Source organism: Armigeres subalbatus, chromosome 1, assembly GCF_024139115.2.
Source record: "Armigeres subalbatus isolate Guangzhou_Male chromosome 1, GZ_Asu_2, whole genome shotgun sequence".
NCBI classification, from domain to species: domain Eukaryota; kingdom Metazoa; phylum Arthropoda; class Insecta; order Diptera; family Culicidae; genus Armigeres; species Armigeres subalbatus.
In genome coordinates this window covers 279,439,216-279,457,418 of record NC_085139.1, presented here as the reverse complement: position 1 = coordinate 279,457,418, position 18,203 = coordinate 279,439,216, and the positions used below count along the sequence as shown (strand labels likewise).

General features: G+C 40.8%; 1 protein-coding gene across 2 annotated transcripts in view; it reads right to left on the bottom strand.

Moving 5' to 3' along the window:
• The window catches only part of LOC134214818 (uncharacterized), a 199,965-nt gene extending 183,768 nt beyond the window's left edge, over positions 1 to 16,197 (bottom strand). For both annotated transcript variants that reach the window (XR_009979928.1, XM_062694118.1), the window contains exon 1: positions 15,937 to 16,197. The gene's annotated coding sequence lies outside the window, so the exon portion shown is untranslated. The remainder of the gene's footprint in view (positions 1 to 15,936) is intronic.
• Positions 16,198 to 18,203: the final 2,006 nt, after the last annotated feature.

Below are 18,203 nucleotides of genomic sequence, written 5' to 3'. Positions count from 1 at the left end.
TTGTTGCGAGTACCGTGGAGGCACCATATTTGACGCAGTTAAGAAAATTTCAAAAAGAATCATTATTTAAAAAATAATTCCAATATGGATTCGCCTAATATTCTGCATAACGAGCTTACTACTATAATAGAATGTGTAGAAATAACAAAACTTCGAAATATAAGTGTATTTCTTAGTTTTTTAATCTGCTTTTATGTAGTACTTGAGGTGCTCAACTTGACGCACTAATTTTACTATGTTCCTTATTTGACGCAAAGTTGTTCCTAATTTGACGCACTTTAAAACTATGTTAAAACTCAATCAATTAAAAGCCTTATTTTTTTTATTATATCAAGACAGTGTAATAGAACTTGGTACGATATAAAATAAAAAGTTAATTAATTATACAAAGAGGCATTTTTTTTATCAGTTGTTCTGCAAGTTATATGCTCTGTGGCATGTAAGTGTTTTGTTAGTTTCAAGTTACCGCTCAACTTCTTAGACGAGCAGACGTGTTTTCGATTGCGCTCTCCGAAAGTCAAGCGATTTAAATCCGGTGGTTTATTTTTCATCCGTCCGTGCCGCGTCGCGCGCTTCTAGTGATTCGCGATGAGGCGAGAAAACACTTCCGAATCGATTACTCGCGCTTCCCAGTGAAGCCGTCATTCGAGAAGGTGCATGACTTTTGCCGCACAGTGCTTGGACTGAAGGAAGAAGACTTGGAGAGACTCCAGTGTCATCGCGGTGAACAATGTGCGTTCGTCAAGGTCAAGGACCTGACCTGAGATGATTCTTCGTCATCGACAAGAAGTAGCCGAAGCCGAGGGCGTCCTCCCGGCAAGAAACAACGATGCGACGACGGAGACGACGAGCGGGACGAGAATTACAAACCATAAATGGCTCTCGCGTCCTACAATCTCGCGTCGATAAATATCGGAACCATCACGAACCAAACAAAACTGAACGCACTCCGAACCTTCATCAGCAGCCAAAGTCTCGATATCGTGTGTCTGCAGGAAGTCGAGAACGAAGAAGATTTCTTCAATGGCACGCTGGCCTACTACCTCCGTCACCGCACCGCAAACGTCATCATCGCTGGCGATTTCAATTGCGTACTGCGCGCATGCGATTCGTCCAGCCCGAACACAAGCCCGTCCCTCAAAACAGCCGTCCAACAATTGCAGCTGCATGACGCGTGGGAAAAGTTGTGCCCGCGAGATCCCGGGTTCACGTACATCAACCGGAACACACAATCCCGATTAGATCGCATGTACGTAAGCGCTGGTCTGCGGAATAATCTGCAGTCCACCTACACGCACGTCTGCTGCTTCACAGACCATAAAGCGCTGACGGTAAGATTATGTCTCCCCCCACTGAGACATGAGCCCGGGCGCGGATTTTGGGCCCTGCGGCCGCATCTTCTAACGGAAGAAAACGTTGCCGAGTTCCATTATAAGTGGCAATATTGGACTCGGCAGCGCAGAAACTACGGGTCGTGGATGGAATGGTGGCTGTCGTACGCTAAGCCCAAAATCAAAACGTTCTTTAAGTGGAAATCTCGTTCCGTTTTCGAGGATTTCCACGATGCGCACCAGCGTCTCTATGCGCAACTAAGGCTAGCGTACGATGGGTACTATCAACATCCCGAAATGTTGACCACCATTAACCGTTTAAAAGGTGAAATGCTGCCACTGCAACGGAATTTTCCCACACGTTTATGCGTATAAACGAAACCCACCTGGCGGGAGAGCCCATGTCGATCTTCCAGCTGGGGGAAAGACGACGGAAAAAAACAACCATTACGCAGCTGCAAACGGCTGACAACGAGGTAGCTGATGAGCCCCATGAAATCGAAGCAAATCTGTTTGCCTTTTTCTCGAGCCTCTACACGGAAGAAGCGGCAGACAACAACGAGGATGGGTTTGTTTGTGAGCGAATAATACCACCAGACGATCCACTGAATGAAGCATGTACGGAAGAGATCACAACAGCGGAAATTTTGTCTGCTATTAGAGCGAGCGCACCGAAACGATCTCCCGGAGCTGACGGTATCCCACGAGAGTTCTACCTTCGTATGTTCAACGTCATCCATCGTGAACTGAACCTGCTTCTTAACGAAGCACTCACCGGCAATCTCCCGCATGCCTTTGTGGAGGGTATCATTGTGCTGGTAAAAAAGAAGGGTGGAGAAAATACGGCCCGAGCGTACCGGCCGATATCGCTGCTAAACTGTGATTACAAACTTCTCTCTCGCATTATCAAAACCCGCACGCTTAAAATGAATTACATATTTTTGTGTTCCGTTCACACAAAACGGGCCTCTCCTGGAACAACTCATATTACGAGTAACTACCATGTTACTCATTTTTGTGTAACCGATGGCCGACGATTTTTGGTGAGTTCATTTCACACAGCGAGAGAGCAGTCGGTAACCGGACCTAACCTGAATTGTATGATTTCAAAATAATGTTAAAGGAAACCAACTTTTCCATACTTTTTCGGAGGCTTCTCCAATCGTTTCGATCAACAAAACAAAGTGCGATGATTGTATTCGCACATTTTGTTGTTTCGCCATCGAAGCAAAAGGAAAAACCTCCGAAAAAGTTCGAATCCTTGCGGTACATTCTGCACACGTTCGCAATCATAGCGACCCGAAGGAGCTTTGACAGTTCGAGGCAAACTCACTTACACATATCATGCGTATGTGAGACAGTACACAGCGACTGCTCGTGTTTCACACAAAATTTTCAATCATTGTGAGAGTCGGACAAGGCGTCGCCGTGATGTGTGAAAATTATTCATGCGATGTGTACTTGACTTTAAGCGTGCGGCTAGAACGCGTCATGCAAGCTCACCGTATTTTGAGCGCCGGACAGAAATGTTCAAACGCAGAGCGCAACATCTTCCAGGCCACTCTTGCTCTGAAAGATCGGATAGCTAGCCTCCGTCACCACCGTCGCCCCGGTAAGCTCATCAGTTTTGATCTCGAGAACGCCTTCGATCGGGTTCGGCATTCGTTTCTCTTCGACACCATGCGGTCGCTCGGATTCAACGAGGAACTCATTGCTCTTCTCGCACGGATTGCCAGCCGGTCCACTTCCCGGCTACACGCTTAAAATGACTTACATATGTTTGTGTTCCGTTCACACAAAACGGGCCTCTCCTGGAACAACTCATATTATGAGTAATTACGATGTTACTCATTTTTGTGTAACCGATGGCCGATGATTTTCGGTGAGTTCATTTTACACAGCGAGAGAGCAGTCGGAAATCGAACCTAACCTCAATTGTTAATGTTAAAGTAAGCCAACTTTTCCATACTTATTCGGAGGCTTATCCAATCGTTTCGATCATCACAACAAAGTGCGATGATTGTATTCGCACTTTTTTTTTTGTTTCGCCATCAAAACAAAAGGAAAAACCTCCGAAAAAGTACGATTTCTTGCAGCACATTCTGCACACGTTCCCCATCATAGCGACCCGAAGGGACTTTGACAGTTCGAGGCAAACTCACTTAGCATATCATGCACATGAGACAGTACACAGCGACTGCTCGTGTTTCACACAATTTTCAATCATTGTGAGAGTCGGACAAAGGCGTCACCGTGATGTGTGAAAGCTATTCATGCGATGTGTACCGACTTTAAGCGACTCTCACAGATTGAAAATTGTGTTACACATCGCTACTGTCTCACATGCATGATATGTAAGTGAGTTTGCCTCGAACTGTCAAAGTTAGGAATGGGCGTTTTTCGGGAAAATATCGATACTGCCGAATCGATTTTTTTATTGTCGAAATATCGATGCCGAAAAATATCGGCGTTGAAATATCGATATTCCGATATATCGATACGTCCAAAAAATTAAAAGCACGAGCAAAAAAAAAACGAGGAAGTTTTAGATTTTCGATTTCAGGTCCTCGAATCACACATCATAGTTTAGTTGTTTTTAACAGATTGTGCCTAATGTGCTACATTTTTGGAATTCAAAATCGAAATCCGATATCCGCTAGAAAAATCGATACAGTCAAATATCGAACTTAAAAAATCGATACAAAATATCGATTAATCGGAGCGAAAATATCGATTCCCGATTGATCGTATCGGTATCGCCCATTCCTAGTCAAAGTCCCTTCGGGTCGCTATGATGGGGAACGTGTGCAGAATGTGCTGCAAGAAATCGTACTTTTTCGGAGGTTTTTCCTTTTGTTTTGATGGCGAAACAAAAAAAAGTGCGAATACAATCATCGCACTTTGTTTTGTTGATCGAAACGATTGGATAAGCCTCCGAATAAGTATGGAAAAGTTGGCTTACTTTAACATTAACAATTGAGGTTAGGTTCGATTTCCGACTGCTCTCTCGCTGTGTAAAATGAACTCACCGAAAATCATCGGCCATCGGTTACACAAAAATGAGTAACATCGTAATTACTCATAATATGAGTTGTTCCAGGAGAGGCCCGTTTTGTGTGAACGGAACACAAAAATATGTAAGTCATTTTAAGCGTGTGTACTTGTGAATGGGCACCTCTCTCGTTCGTTCGATATTTCTCGTTCGGTGCGGCAAGGCGACCCTTTGTCCATGCACCTCTTCGTCCTTTACCTTCATCCACTGGTGTGCCGGCTCGAACAAGTGTGTGGGGAAGATTTGCTTGTTGCGTACGCCGACGACATCAGCGTGATCGTAACGTCACCGTGGCAGATCGAGGCGATGAGGGAAGTTTTTCGTCGTTTTGGTCTTGCCGCCGGAGCGCAACTGAAATTTGCGCAAAACTGTTGCGGTGAATGTGGGGGTTTGCGAAGGGAATATGTTTGAAACCCAGTGGCTACAGACTACTCATGTAGTCAAAATTTTGGGTATTTCCTTCGCAAACTCAATTCGATTGATGACAACAATTAATTGGAACGCAATGGTGGGCAAGTTTGCGCAGCAAATGTGGCTGCAATCGTTAAGGAAACTCACAATGCACCAGAAGGTGATCATGCTGAACACGTTTGGCACGGCGAAATTGTGGTACCTGTCTTCGGTGCTACCACCGTTCGCCATTCATACGGCCAAAATCACGTCGTCGATGGGAACATTTCTATGGAGAGGAATAGTCGCCCGCGTTCCCATAATGCAACTTGTCCGGAAAAAGGAGCACGGTGGCTTAGGCCTGGCAGTTCCGGCGCTGAAAGCGAAGAGTCTAGCAATAAATAGACATATTAAAGAGATCGATTCCATTCCTCACTACAAATCCCTTATTTTCCACGCTACTCCTCGCCCAGTAACTCCAATGGACAATCCCGACATCAAACAAATCCTTTCAAATTTATCCCACATTCCCCGCCAAATCCTACAAAACCCCTCCGCCGATCAAATCCACCAGTACCTAGTACTGCAAACCGAGCTGCCAAAGGTGGAACGCAACAGTCCGGCAAATGACTGGCCACGCGCGTGGCGCAACATATGCATGAAAGAGCTCTCATCAGCACAACGAACACAACTCTACCTTTTCGTGAACGGAAAAACTGAGCACCGCAAACTGCTGTATGTGATGCAACTAGCAGCCGACGAAAACTGCCAACACTGTGGCAATCTTGAAACGCTTCATGAGCATGAGCATGAGCATGAGATGACCGTGTGGCAATCTTGAAACGCTTCAGCATAAATTCTCTTCCTGCGCTCGTGTCGGCCCGGCATGGACGGTCCTGCAGCAGAAGCTGGCGGAAGTAATGGGTGGATGGAGACGACTATCATTCGATGACCTCGCGAGGCCTGCTCTGCCAGGTATTCGGAAGACAACTCGAGTAAAAATTCTGAAAATGCTTCATAATTACATCTGCTTCATTATAAAATGTAATGGTATAATTGATGTTAACGTTTTGGAGTTTGAATTAACATTAGATTTTTGAAATTGCAACAACATTATAAATACTAACACTGTTTGACAAAATAAACTGAATTTTAAACCACAAAAAAAAAAAAAAGTTTCATGAACCCTGCACATTATTCAAAATGCTTCTTATTTAGGTGTAATAATCATGTCAAAATATATATTTACGGGAAAATTAGCTTTTACATTTCATTACATAACCAGCCTACCATGGTCTGTTGTATTTGTAATAAAAACATAACTTTCTTTGATAATCTGCAATTTTGAATCTATAAACTGAGAAGTTCGTATAGCTTCTGTCTAAACTGAGAAGGATACAGAAAACGCAATTTGTATATGAACGCTTTTAGAACCACATTGAAGCTACCAATCTGCAAGTGTTACGTGACCGGCAGATATATCTAAAAAAAATATGAGCTGCCCATCTATATACATTTTTTCAATGAACTATTAACATAAACTGAAGCTGGTATGAGAAAGGCAGGCATTGTTGTTGTTTGGTTTCATATTCAGGGTTGCAGGACTAGCAGCGATGATGAAGCGACAGAGTAACAAATTGAAAATGTGTTCATTGTTTTGGTTTGTTAGAATTTCATTACAAAGAAGGTAAATTGAATTATATGATACTAATTTATATTAAGATATTGTTTTCTCGCAAGAATTCTAAAACATGCATATAAAAACCCTGATTAATCCACCTAGCGGTGATGGTGCCTTTCTCGTGCATTATGAAAATAGTATTTTGGCCATTACTCTTGAGCCCGTAGTCCGATCTGGCCAATAGTTCAATAGTAAACAATGGGAGAGTATTCTGCGTCGAATGCAACCTGTTGCGAGAAAATCGGTTAAGTATAAGTGCCTGAAAAATGAGTGACATTTTTTTACTCAATTTTTCTATAAAAATGTGGTATTTTGGCCATAACTTCCGAGCCCATAGTCCGATCTGACCAATTTTCAATAGGAAACAATGGCAGAGTATCCTGCGTCGAATGCAACTTGTTGCGAGTAAATCGGTTAAGGATAAGTACCTGAAAAATGAGTGACATTTTTTTCTGTAAAAAAATGGTATTTTGGCCATAACTTCCGAGCCCATAGTCCGATCTGACCAATTTTCAATAGGAAACAATGGCAGAATGTCCTGCGTCGAATGCAACTTGTTGCGAGTAAAACGGTTAAGGATAAGTACCTGAAAAATGAGTGACATTTTTTTTGGGTGGGTGCGCACAGACGCACACACATACACACACACACACACAACACACAGACATCACCTCAACTCGTCGAACTGAGTCGATTGGTATATAACACTATGGGCCTCCGGGCCTTCTATAAAAGTTTGTTTTGGAGGGATCATATAGCCGTTACGTATACATAGTATACGAGAAAGGCAAAACAGCATAATTACCAAATACCTGTAAGAAACGCATCAAAATCGAAGGCAGCATAAGGCATACTATCATGGGCTGGACACTTAGTGGAATGATCCAATGTTGACTAATATTTAAAGTAGTTAAGAGTTAGTTAAAACTTTATGAATACATATTGCTTTCAATTAATTGCATATTATTCGGCAACTCGGCCGTACGAAAACCATTTTTTTGTTAAATATCTTGGCTGTGCATATGCACAGCATATGTTTCGAAATGGACAAATTGATATGAAATTTGCGAAAAAGAATCCACGTGTCTTGGAGGGACTCGAACCCTCAACCTCCTACTCTCTAGATAGGCGTGATACCCCTACACAACAAGACCACTTAAAGGTCACGTTTGCGGAAAAGCCATCAGAATCCGAGTACCAACCTCCACCGCGGTTAGCTCTTTTTTTGCAAATTGAATATCTTTCGGATGCTTGATTTGTCCAATCTCCACATTTGCTTTACTGTTGTATATCCACAGCCAAGCGAGTGCACATTGTTTATTAAACGAGAGGATCGCACTCCATGCCCCCAGCAACGGACTGGGCGGGACGGTATAGAATGCGAATTCAATCGCACTCTGCTGTGCCAAAGGCTTGCTTGGCTAAAGCATTTGATGAGTTTGATTGCCTTTACGTAAACGGTCGCGTGTACTCAGACGACTAATGACGGTGAAAGACCGACACTTGATTACAATTAATTGCATATTATTCGGCAACTCGGCCGTACGAAAACCATTTTTTTTGTTAAATATCTTGGCTGTGCATATGCACAGCATATGTTTCGAAATGGACAAATTGATATGAAATTTGCGAAAAAGAATCCACGTGTCTTGGAGGACTCCAATCTCAACCTCCTACTCTCTAGATAGGCGTGATAGACAAGACCACTTAAAGGTCACGTTTGCGGAAAAGCCATCAGAATCCGAGTACCAACCTCCACCGCGGTTAGCTCTCTTTTTTGCAAATTGAATATCTTTCGGATGCTTGATTTGCCCAATCTCCACATTTGCTTTACTGTTGTATATCCACAGCCAAGCGAGTGCACATTGTTTATTAAACGAGAGGATCGCACTCCATGCCCCCCAGCAACGGACTGGGCGGGACGGTATAGAATGCGAATTCAATCGCACTCTGCTGTGCCAAAGGCTTGCTTGGCTAAAGCATTTGATGAGTTTGATTGCCTTTTAAGAGAGCTAACCGCGGTGGAGGTTGGTACTCGGATTCTGATGGCTTTTCCGCAAACGTGACCTTTAAGTGGTCTTGTTGTGTAGGGGTTATCACGCCTATCTAGAGAGTAGGAGGTTGAGGGTTCGAGTCCCTCCAAGACACGTGGATTCTTTTTCGCAAATTTCATATCAATTTGTCCATTTCGAAACATATGCTGTGCATATGCACAGCCAAGATATTTAACAAAAAAAAAAAAACGTATTGCTTTTCCTAAGACTATTATTGAGGTTTATTAGCACTGCCTTGTCTATTCGTATGATAAGATTAATTAGGAACATCACAATGCATTGAGAGCCTAATTTGACGCAGAACATTTTGGGTTGAAAAATGCGTTCGAATGTTGCAATGTTCAAGGTAAAAGGTAAAGCTTACTCAAAATGCTCAGCTGTTTGTAGGTAGGGGTAAAAGATTCTCACAAACCTTATTTAGAGTGAAAAAATGATCATTCGATCCTTAGCATTGTGGCTAAGAAAGACAAAAATTGACGCATTATGAGTATGACTTCCGTATATTTTATTCGGGTACGTTGATTCTTCATCAATAATATGCTTTTTATGCCATATATGCAAAGAAGAAGAGCAAATAAAGCCATCTAGCTTAATTCGTTGATATATTTTTGGCGAAAATAGGTTTTCTGCATCATTTGATTTGAGAGTGCGCCAAGTTTGGACCTGCGTCAAATATGGTGCTTCCACGGTAAATCGGGTAATGCTAAGTTCCAAAAAATGTGTGTCTACAAAATGTGTACACATACACACATACATAGGCATACGGACATACCATCCCCAACAAACAATTTAAGTTGAATAAGCTAGTTTTTTAGCTGAACAAGCCAAATTTTGGCGATATAAGCTCTTTATGAGCCTCCAATGCTTGTTGGGTCGGATCGTTGAGCTGAGTTGATCGGTATATAACACTATGGGTGTCCGGCCCTTTTATCAATAGTTCATTTTTGGAGTACACCCAGGTTTTTGACGTAAACTACGTCTAAGGGGAAGACTCGAATACAGGGTGACAAATGAAAATTTCCAAATTCGAAACCGTCACGAAATCATGTAAGATTTCAAACGTTAGTAGCTCCTTTATTTTTCAATAGATTTTCGAGATTTTATTATCAATCGAATCGGCAACTCTCCAGCAATTTTTTGAACCCATTGGAAATATTGATTACCAACGTAAAAACCCTGATTAATCCACCTAGCGGTGATGGTGCCTTTCTCGACCTTCGTAAAATGTGTGTGCTTGAAAATAGATGAGCTAGTAGCTAGGAGTAAAAAAGACAAATTTCTTTGTCCGTTCTATGAAAATCAGATTATTTATGGCAAAGATATTGTAGATCCAGTTGAAACCCGAAAATCATATTTTGTCCCATTCCCGGATGTCGCGACTGCATCGCGAGTGGTACCCGACTATGGCACAGTTGCGCACTACTCGCGATGCAGTTGCAACATCCGGAAATGCGAGAAAATGCGATTGTCGCGAAACCTCAGTTCGGTTTTCAGCTTGATCTACAATATGCTAATAAGAATTTCGACATTTTTGTTTCCTTTCCAAACTTTTTGACGTACATACCCTGTTTTATTTTACCAAGTCATATATTTTAAGGATATCACTTTTGGATGTAAATTGAACCGAAGCTCCGACTACACAAAAGAAAACGAAAATGTCATTCCCATCAAGCGAGTGGAGGGCAATATTTGTTATGATATAAATCTCATGACCGTCTTTCTGCCAAACTCCCGTATGAAGAGGGAGGGAAGTGTATTAGTGTGGAAGCATCCGATAGTTCGTTTTCGGAAAGAAATTATAGCCTTTCGGTACAACTTTGTTGCACAAGAAAGGCAAAAAGTATTTTGGCCATAATTTCTAAGGTAATAGTCCAATCTGGCCAACTTTCAATAGAAAATAATAGAACAGGAAATCGGTTGAGGGTAAGTCCATTACAAGTCAGCTAGACTTTTTTACTCGCTTTTTTATAGCACATAGTATATTTTGGCCATAATTTCTGTGCCCATGGTCCCAATTTTTAATAGAAAACAATACGACAGGATTCCGCGTCGAATGAAACTTGTTGGAATTATAGATAGTGGAATATATAGATGAGTGAAGATAAATCCTCTGTCTTCAAACGAACTGTCAAACGTGTCTCCAAACGAGCATGACGTCACGATTTCAATGGAAACGTTAAGGGCTGTGAGTGCGCGAGTGCACGGGCAGAAAAATCGACTCAGCCATGCTTTCGCTCATCTATATAGTCTACTATCTATAGTTGGAATTAAATCGGTTGAGGATAAGTTCCAAAAAAGTGAGCTAAACTTTTCGCACTTTTGGTGCGCACACACACACACACACAGAGACATCATCGCAGTTCGTCGAGCTTATACGTATATAACACTATGAGTCTCCAGGCTTTCTGTAAAAGTTTGGTTTTGGAGCGAACATACAACCTTTTCGTATAAAAAGGCAAAAATGGTGTTTCGGCCATAACTTCCGATCCCATAGTCCGATCTAGCCAATTTTCAATAGAAAACAATGGGACAAGATTTGCGAGCGACCTGAGAAGCACACATATTGCACATCAATCACAGTAACTTATATATGACCGGATTCAGTCACAGTATGGTTACTGCAACCAGATTTGTTGAACTTGTGTTGCTTGGGGAATAGATGAAGTCTAAGTGCTAAAAAAGTGAGCTAGACTTTTTCGAACTCTTTTTCACAATAAATAGTAATTTGACCATAACATCTAAGCCCATAGTCCGATCTGGCCAATTTTCAATAAGAAAATATGAGACATTCTGCGTCGAATGCAATTTAATGCGAGCAAATCGGTTGAGGAAATGTGCCTGAAAAATGAGTGAGTTTTTTTAGCGATTTTTCAATAAAAAATGGTATAATTTTCGATCCCATAGTCCGATATGGCCAATTTTCAATAGGAAACAGCAGGACAGGATTCTACGTCGAATGCAACATGTTGTGAGCAAATCAGTTAAGGATATGTGCCCGAAAAATGAGTGACATTTTTACGCGATTTTATCGTATGAATTTGTATTTTGGCCATAACTTCCGATCCCATAGTCCGATCTGGCCAATTTCAAATAGGAAACAATGGGACAGGATTCTGCGTCGAATGCAACTTGTTGCGAGCAAATCGGTTGAAGATAAGTGCCCGAAAAATGAGTGACATTTTTTACGCGATTTTTTCGTATGAATTTGTATTTTGGCCATAACTTCTTATCCCATAGTCCGATCTGGCCAATTTCAAAGAGGAAACAATGGGACAGGATTCTGCGTCGAATGCAACTTGTTGCGAGCAAATCAGTTGAGGATAAGTACCCGAAAAATGAGTGACATTTTTACGCGATTTCTTCGTACGAATTTGTATTCTGGCCATAACTTTTGATCCCATAGTCCGATCTGGCCAATTTAAAATAGGAAACAACGGGACAGAATTCTGCGTCGAATGCAACTTGTTGTGAGCAAATCAGTTGAGGATAAGTGCCAGAAAAATGAGTGACATTTTTTACGCGATTTTTCCGTATGAATTTGTATTTTGGCCATAACTTTTGATCCCATAGTCCGATCTGGCCAATTTCAAATAGGAAACAATGGGACAGAATTCTGCGTCGAATGCAACTTGTTGCGAGCAAATCGGTTGAGGGTAAGTGCCCGAAAAATGAGTGACATTTTTTGAGTAGTTTTGCGCACACACACACACACACATACACACACACACACACACACACACACACAGACATCACCTCAATTCGTCGAACTGAGTCGATTGGTATATAACACTATGGGTCTCCGGGCCTTCTATAAAAAGTTTGTTTTTGGAGCGATCATATAGCCTTTACCGTATACTTAGTATACGAGAAAGGCAAAACATTGAAAATTCAAATTCTTTACCAACCCAGTACATTTTTTCAGACCGTTATGACCGCCGTCTGGTGCCGTTGGTTCTTGCGCTCTACTTTTGTGCGGTGATTCGCACAAAAAGTACAACAATAGAACCAGAGCAGTGACCGCGGTCGGAGCAAAAAAGTAGTGGATATGAAAAATTGCTGCAGATGCTGGACATGTTGATGTAAGCAAGAGGTGATCATTAAAATTGATCAACTATAAACAAGATTATCTTACTATTTAGGCAGCACCCCTTTAAAATAACACTTCAAAAGTCACACAGTCTGAGAAAGTAAAGGCATCATCACCACTGCGGAATAATAAATTTGGGGTTTTTAAATAAAAAAATTAAATTGTCATATCAACCATTTTCATATAGAGGTACGCTAATTTTGTTCGAAACACAAATGAATTGGTGTGAGATCGAACATGATTTGCGGAAAAACTACACATTACATGGTTACTCGTGGAAGTACAGATGACTCGTCGGCCTCTATTAATAAGAGTATCACGTCAACATATTCCTAACCATTCATTAATTGGCCCGCATTCGGACACGGCCGGCGCCGGTATTACTTAAATTTGGGTCACCTGTTTGTACACATTGAAGGTTATATTATTCTCAAATATCATCTGTTGGTTCTCGTTGTAATTACATCTGGCCTGGCAGAAACAGAGTAATAACCGTGGCAGTCAATCATGCTCATAAGAGTGGTTCAAATTTTGACTTTTTCGCTGCCCTATGCTTAAAGGGTGGCATCAGTTGTCTTTATAGAACTTCCCTAATTTTTAGCAGATTTGGTTGTAATTTGACTTGGCACGCGCGATTTGAAGTTTGAGAATTACTATGAAAACAGTAACTTTTTTGGAAAACCGTTTTGCAATATTGCTCATTAATATATAAAAATATATGAGTACGTTGGCAACATATGAAATTTAGCGAGCGAATAAATCGTTTTTGTTGCGAAGCAATTTGCTGCTTGCAAAAAAAATTATTAAGGAAATACTAAATCGTGGAAAATTCAATTGAGCACGTAAAAGAATAACATATCAATAATGAGCACTTTTGTTTTCATTATAACTTTGCTTACGAAATCGATCGGTTCGCAACAACAACCGTCTTACAGAATGGGAAATATTCTTCGAAATCTTCGGGTTGATTATATTTAGGGGGAGATCCTCCAGTGCCGGACACATTTCACAAAAAAAACTCTAACTATCCGGATTATGTTTCCTTTTATACCTTATACATAAAATATGGCCATTGATGATTCATACAAGCTATACATATTTGATCATTTGAACACGTTTTACTACGATGAATTTTGGAGAAAATTTTCACGGTTCAGAAAAATGTCTTCTAGTACCGGACACTATTGCATCAAATGTGACTAAGTTCCTGTTACATGAGCAAAGACATCATTCAGAATATTCATATTTTTCACGTGCTTCAAGCTGTAAATATTAAAAATTGTTAGTAAAGCTTATTTGACTCTTTAGCTAAATTTTTTACATCTTAATCCAAATTCTCACCTTTTTGAATGTCCTGTTCAATTTTTGTTTTTGCTAATTTCTGTGGTTTTCTCAGCAAGAAAAAACAATTGAATTGAAGTAAGTGTAACAAAACAGGTGTAAAAGATGGCTATGAAAAATCTCAATGTCCGAACACTACAATTACATTGTACAGCTAACAAATCATCATCATTATTTATATGGGCCATCTTCACATAATCAGAATGCATTAGATTGATTTTAATATTGTTGGTTCGAACTTTCAAAAGTAACGCGAAACATCAAAATTTTAAGCATTTTTATTCAATTTCAAATTTTGTACAAAGCTTACCACATGAAGATCTGATATCCTATGCCGTTAAAAGCCTTTTCAATAGCTTCCTTTTGTACTTAATAAGTTGAAGCATACGAGAAGCTCTGCGAGTATCGTTTTAAGAAGTGTCCGGTATTGGGAGGTGTCCTGCGCTGGGGGATGTCCCCCTAAATAGTTAATAAGCCGCCTCACGAAACGATCTTTCACATACGGGGCGATTTCCATACAAACTTCAAACTGCTCGTACTCAGTTAAATTACAACCAATTCAGTTGAAAATTGATGAACCTCCTACATCAAAACAGCAAATGTTATCGTTCAAGCATAGGGGAGCGAAAAAGTCAAAATTTCAATCACTCTAAGCTCTAAGCAAATTAATTATTATCTTATGATCTGCTTTACGTAGTTTACGTCGGGCGGTCGTATCTTGTATATAACCCTTCTGATTTTTTTTTACACAGTTGGAATTCATTAATTTCTCGGTAAACCTGAACTTTCACTGGTTTTTAAATACCCCCTGAATTTTCTTTGATTTTTTGTGAATTTTTTGGTGGAGTTAATTCATTGTTTCGTTGACGCTGAAGGTCTCAAACGACTAAAACCAAACCGTGTAAAAAAAACTGGGTTTAATCCTAAAGCCTTTCGGTACAACTTTGTTGTACGAGAAAGGCAAAAATAATTTTATCAAAAACTTAGTGCTATGCTACTGTTATGTAGGGGAACTGTTCCGTTTGCCATCTCACTGAATATATATTCATCTCATCGCAAAGCAAAGAAGTACAGCACCTCGTCCCTTGTTTTTGCTAGCATGCGTGTCCACCGCTGGAAAAATCACTAAAACAGAAACAAATCAAATTCCTTTTCATTGCTTTGTTTTTGATGGGATGAACATGGGTGCTATGAGATGAAGTGCCGAACCGTTCCCCTATTATGGGAATTGCAAACCGTCAAATAAGATAGAGATTTACCATTGCCGGAAATAAGAAAAATTTAATGATAAAAGGAAAATTTCCTAAAACTGATGTACAATACATATATCTTTGTCACTGAAACACCTCTGCATCCTTGAAAGGCAACAAAACCCACGCATAGCCGTAGGTACAGTTGTACCAGACGATTTCATTTACATGCACCCAGTGCCGAACCATGGAGAGAACCAGTCTGCGTACTCTCCCCGGCTCCACTTCGTAACACTGACTTCCAGGGAAAATTCTGAAATGCGCTTGCGAAACTAGCAACAAAAGAGAACCAACCGATTTTTGTCGCCGCTGCTCGTGAAGTCACTAGTTTCAATTCGGCGGCACGTCTTCTTCTTCTTCTTCTTCTTCTTATTGGCATTACACCCCACACTGGGACAGAGCCGCCTCGCAGCTTAGTGTTCATTAAGCACTTCCACAGTTATTAACTGTGAGGTTTCTAAGCCAAGTTACAATTTTTGCATTCGTATATCATGAGGCTAGCACGATGATACTTTTATACCCAGGGAAGTCGAGACAATTTCCAATCCCAAAATTGCCTAGACCGGCACCGGGAATCGAACCCAGCCACCCTCAGCATGGTCTTGCTTTGTAGCCGCGCGTCTTACCGCACGGCTAAGGAGGGCCCCTGGCGTCACGTCACTGGTTCCAGATCACTAAATTAGCTCACTTATGCACTCCCAATTGATTAGCTCAACGACAAACTCCACACTGGTGGAAGGAATTACTCACATGAAAACGATTTTCCTCAGGACACAGTCCAGCCACGGTGATCAGGTGATCATGTACGTCCTTCCGGCATGCGATAAAACGTGCTCTAAGCGTTGACTTTTCCCAGCGTCTAGGTAATGAAATCTTTTGATTCACAACGTGCGCAATAATTTAACGGAAAGCACTTCATCGATTTGGTACAAGTCAATTTAAACACGCAAACGAAATAGCACTTAATCGGACCAAAAACTGAGCGAAACACTGAATGGCTGCTTGCTTGCGCACGACTATCACCATGCGCAAGTTAATTAAAACTGACAACATTGTGTTGAGTATGCCAGACGTAACGTCACATTAGGCCATCTTCGGCAACCCACACGCTTAAAGTCATTCACACAATTTTGTGTTTCGATCACACAAAACGGACCTAATCTGGAACAACACATTTTATGAGTAACTGCCATGTTACTCATTTTAGTGTAATTGACGGTTAACGATTTTCGATGAGTTCATTTCACACAGTGAGAAAAACGGTCGAAGCGGTCGAAAAACGGACCTAACCTCAATTATATGTTTTCATGTAAATTGAAAATTATCACAACATTTTTATACTATTTCAGAGGAGTCCCCATTTGTTTCGATATGACCAAACTAAAGTGCGATGTTTATAGTCGCGCATTTTTGTTGTATCGTATCGAAACATGACGAAAATCCTCAGAAAAAGTAATTTTCGTTGCGATGCATGCCGAACGCAACCGCCATCATGGCGATCAAAATGGACTTGACAGTTCGAAGCAAAGTTTCTTACACATATTAAAAGAATAAAAGACATTACACAGCGACTGTGCATGTCTTACACATAATTTTCACACAGATTGCTATTCTCTCGTGTCATCATCGTCATGTGTGAAAATTATTCATGCGATGTGTAATTTACTTTAAGCGTGCAGCTGAGAGTCTCTCTCAAAAGAGCCAATTTTCATTAAACAAATACTACTTTGGGGTTTGGCCCACACCAGCACATGGGGCTTAGGTGAAACACTCAGGGAAACAGTTTAAACTCGATGGTCAACTGTGATGAAAAGAAGAACAACTGTCAAAACAAGAGAAAAGAAGCAGCGTCTTTGCAGGTCTCGTTTCAGATCGTATGTATACATACCGCATGCGGTCGCTTGGGCAGTATTCAAGAAAACATGAGCGGCGCTGAGCAGTTTTTGCAAGTTCATGTTCATCCCGAGCGCGTGTTCTCATTCACGCTCGTGTTTACCATCAGCATCGAACATGGGTGCGAAAAATGAACGCGGTGCGGCTCAGCTCTGGCTTGAGCTCAAATCAAAACTTGGGCTGTGTGTTCAGACTGTGTGCTTAGGCTGAGAACTTAGGCTGTGAGAATAGGTTTTGAGCCGAGCGCGATGGTTTACGATTATGCGGCACGTTTCATATTCGCCATAGTTGAGCGGCAAAAAAGACGAATCGGAGTTCGTAGATGAAAACAAGTTATGGTTTCAGCATTTGCATTTGCGTTCGTCAAAACGGAACAACAGTCAAAACGTTCGCAAAAGCACCCATTCTGCGTTGCCCTTTAATATGTGAAAAGTAAGCGTGTTATGTTTTATTGGTGAAAATAATCCAAAACGTGAAGCAAACTAACTTTAACATGAAAATTTAATTTGTAGGCAAAGATGGTACATAACATTATTGTTTCTATCCAGCTTCATTGAAAGAATGAAACTCAATTGGGGAAACAAATGAAATATAAAATCTCCCTAAAAAACAAAAACATAAAAAGTGTACAATAAACGGACTAGTTCAAGACAAAATTTTCAAAACGACTTATCTGCTTTAGTAAACAAAGATTGAAACGACGATTCGACGAATCTGATAGCTCTCCCACGCAAACCAACACCATCAATGGGTAGGTGAAGGATTCCGCTACCTGTTGATGGTGTTGGTTTACGTGGGAAAGCTATCAGATTCGTCAAATCGTCGTTTGAATCTTTGTTTACAAAAGCACATAAGTCGTTTTGAAAATTTTGTCTTGAGTTAATTGATTGCCACTAGCATGTTTGGGTCCAGTTTAGAGTGTTTTCGTGAGCGAAACATTTTCGACACCCTGGACATAGTATATTCATTGTGTTTGCTACATAAGATACACAAAACACATGTATTCAATGGCAGGCATAGAAAAGCATCAATTTTAACGGTTCCTTTAAATGCTAATAGGGAACCCTTAGTTGAAAACAGGTCAAGTTGCAGTTGAAATGTAGACCCATTGGAGAAAAAAAAAT